Source organism: Bison bison, unplaced genomic scaffold (genome assembly GCF_000754665.1).
Source record: "Bison bison bison isolate TAMUID 2011002044 unplaced genomic scaffold, Bison_UMD1.0 scf7180017864249, whole genome shotgun sequence".
NCBI classification, from domain to species: Eukaryota; Metazoa; Chordata; class Mammalia; order Artiodactyla; family Bovidae; genus Bison; species Bison bison.
This window is the reverse complement of record NW_011494821.1, coordinates 1886244-1889272: the sequence shown is the minus strand read 5'-3', so window position 1 is coordinate 1889272 and position 3029 is coordinate 1886244. Positions and strand designations below refer to the sequence as shown.

The following is a 3029-nucleotide window of genomic DNA, read 5'->3' as shown; positions in this document are numbered from 1 at the left end:
GCTGCACGGAGGGGGGCAGCAAGCCTGGTCACGGCAGGGCCGGCTTTCGAGGCTGGCATGTGTAAATCTCCCATGAACTCACACCCAGCCTGTGACGTTGGCAGGTGCCATGGCACCCCCTCGGACTCAGCAATGGTTTGGCACGAACCCCACCCTCTCTCCATCAGTGGTGGCAATGATGGAATGAGTGTGAGTTCACTTCTGCACACACTTCGAGTGGATTCTGCTGGGCTGTGTGTGTAAATCCACTGCCGCCCCTCGGATGCTGCCCTGATCCTGGGCCGGGTCCTGATGCTCCTATACATATGCTGGGTGTGTGCTTTGGGTGCCTGAGAATACACTCCTGTTCTGTCCCCTGGAGTCCTGTTGGGGTGGGGCTGGTTGTGTGCGACACAGCCAGTGAGGAACACATCTGAACACTCCCTTTCTCACTTCCCTCCCTTTTCCTCTCCAAAGGGAGGCTCCAGGAGATGACACCCATGGGGCTGGAAAAGGCGGCCTCCCTGGGTCCTTGCCCACCCCCATTCCTCACACAAGAGCACATGGCAGGTGTGTGTCCCCCCCACTGTCCTCGCTCCCCGTGTGCACACGTGTGCAAGTTCATGCACACCCCTTGCACACATCATCTACCCGAGCACCATCAACACAGCAGCAGTTAACAATTGCTGCTTTTACTAGGCACTAGGCAATGTGCACCACCATCCCGGCAGGCAGGAAGTGTTACTCTTCCCTTTTGAAAACATCTGCAAACAGAAACTCAAAGAAATAGCTCCATCCAGGTGGCCCAGAGGGTCTACGCAGAGCCTGGATGTCGGGCCAGACTGTAAGGACTTCTAACGATGGATTTTCTCCATTGCTACCCTCAGAGGTTCCAGCCCTTCCACTTTGGTCTGTGGGTTGTTTGGTCTCTAGACCGAGAGTCTATGGGAATTTGTTCCTGTGACAGGTGAAGAACTGCTCTGCCCTGAGCATCGGTGCCTCATGCTATTCTAACATCTTGTCTTTCCTGCTACAATTTCATGCTCAGCCCTTTCCCTCAGGGCAGCACAGACCCCGCTTCTCCTCCATGGGTCCAACAGCCCAAGCTCCTCCCTCCCACGCTCAGCTGCCACCCCAAGGAGCCTTTGGGATCGACCCTAGCAAGATCGGATTACTTCTCCTCTTCTGAGTTCTTCCAGGCTCCTTTGCATTTTGTAAAAGTCCCTTCTCTTCCTAAGCCTTCTAAGCTTGCTGACTTGAAGACAGCAGGCGGTAATGTGTGCATGGAGATTGAAGTCTGTGAGGATGGACTGGTGAGCTTTACAAGAGAGGGAGTCCTCGGAGACAGGAGCCCAGGTCCTTCTCTTTACAGCTAGAGAAACTGAGACCCAAGGAGGGGATGTAACACAGACAGGGGTGGCTATTCAGGACCATCTACTGTGGATGGACAGACTGACAGTCAGAAATGATCAGAACTTCATCCTGGGGGTGACATTAGAACTGAGGAAGGGTGAAGGCTGTGAGAATCTGGCCTGTGAATGAAAGAGTCTGCTCTGTGGCCTATGAGGTGTTCTATCTAAATCTGGCCAAGAAGGCCATTGACTAGAGATAGAGGTTTGGGCCTCAGAGCTGCCCTAGTGCCTGACTCCAAGGTCACCAACACTGTAGTCCTTTGAGAGCAGCCCAGACTTGTGCAGTGCACACCCTAAGCAACCAGCCATGGCTGTGTCAACAGAGTCACACAGGAGCTGAAGGGAGGCAGTGAAAGGAGCTTCCATGTTGCCAGGAGAACCCAGGTACAAGAGAAAATGTAATCAAGTCTTAGAAAGGATTGGATAAATGGCAGAGGGTGGATCCCAAATGGGAAGGTTTTAGTCACACAGACCAGGATGGTTATAGTGTGTCCAGTCTTGAGAGAAAAGGCTAGGCAAGAAGAGCCCTTGGTCTTGGCTTGAGGGAACGCTTGATCTACTGGACAAAGGAGGAGAGATGCTACCTATGGGATGAAAGTCTGTAGTAGGGAGGAGAGTGGGAGAGTGGTAAGGGTCTGGGAAATGACCTCTTACAATACAGAGCTATCTGGCTATCAGGCCTCAAGTGTGTTGTAGACAGGGAGGAGGCCAATGGGGGCTTGAAACAGTGAAGGCTGAATTCCTCTAGAAGCTGGGCCTTTAAAGGCTGGCAGAATTTGGACAGAAAGGTGGCAAGGTGCAGGTAAGACCTCCTAGTCTTGGGAATGGGAAAAATGTGCCTGTAGAGGGTATAAAGGGGGTGGGTGGGGAGGAGGTGCCAAAGGGTGGAGAAAGTTGGCTGGCTGTGGAGAAGGTTCCTGGAGGGGTGCAGAGGGCTTCGAGAAACTCTGGAGAATATGGAAGATGGGAGGGACGCGTAAGGTTTGGGTGTTTTGACAGATCCCTCCTGGGAGGGCAGAGAGAGAGGCCAGCCAGGCAGGGCTCAGTAGGGAAGGGTTTGCGCTGGTTCCTGCCAGCTACCGGGCCCCTCCCTTCCTCCCTACGCCCCTCTGGCCTCAGCAGGTTGGCAGGCGGGTCAACCCCGGGGGCAGGACAAGTGGAAGGCCCCGCCGGGGCAGGAGCCGAGGCAGCAGCCAGGACGGTTTTGGAACCTCTCTGGCTGGGCCAGCGCCGCCACCTGGAGAGGCTGGGCGGGGGCTATAGGGCTGGGCCTTCTTCCAGGCTGGAGGAACCAGTTTATTTGCTCCCAGGTGTTGGGGAGGAGCCAGCAGGCTGGAGTGTATCAAACCCAGTAATTTGAGTCAGTAAAATACTGATCCTTTAGGAGCAGAGCTGGGGGCACGCCTTCAGAAACTCATGTTCAAAGCATTTGCCAGGAGCTGACACTGAGGCCTGGGGAGGGGGGCCCAGTGGAAAAAGGTGGTGGCAGAATTGGGCCCAGAACCTGTGTCTCAGGGATTTGGTGAACCCGATTCTGCTGTGTCAGCTGCCCTCTCACCATCCCAAAGTCAGACCTCCTCCTGGGCCTCCGCTTTGTGGTCCCCGGGTGGTGTGTATGGTGGGGGGATGGGGGTGAGG

General features: G+C 55.0%; 1 protein-coding gene across 1 annotated transcript in view; it reads left to right on the top strand.

Moving 5' to 3' along the window:
- PITPNM3 (PITPNM family member 3) overlaps positions 1-3029 on the top strand; it is a 100977-nt gene that overhangs the window by 2739 nt on the left and 95209 nt on the right.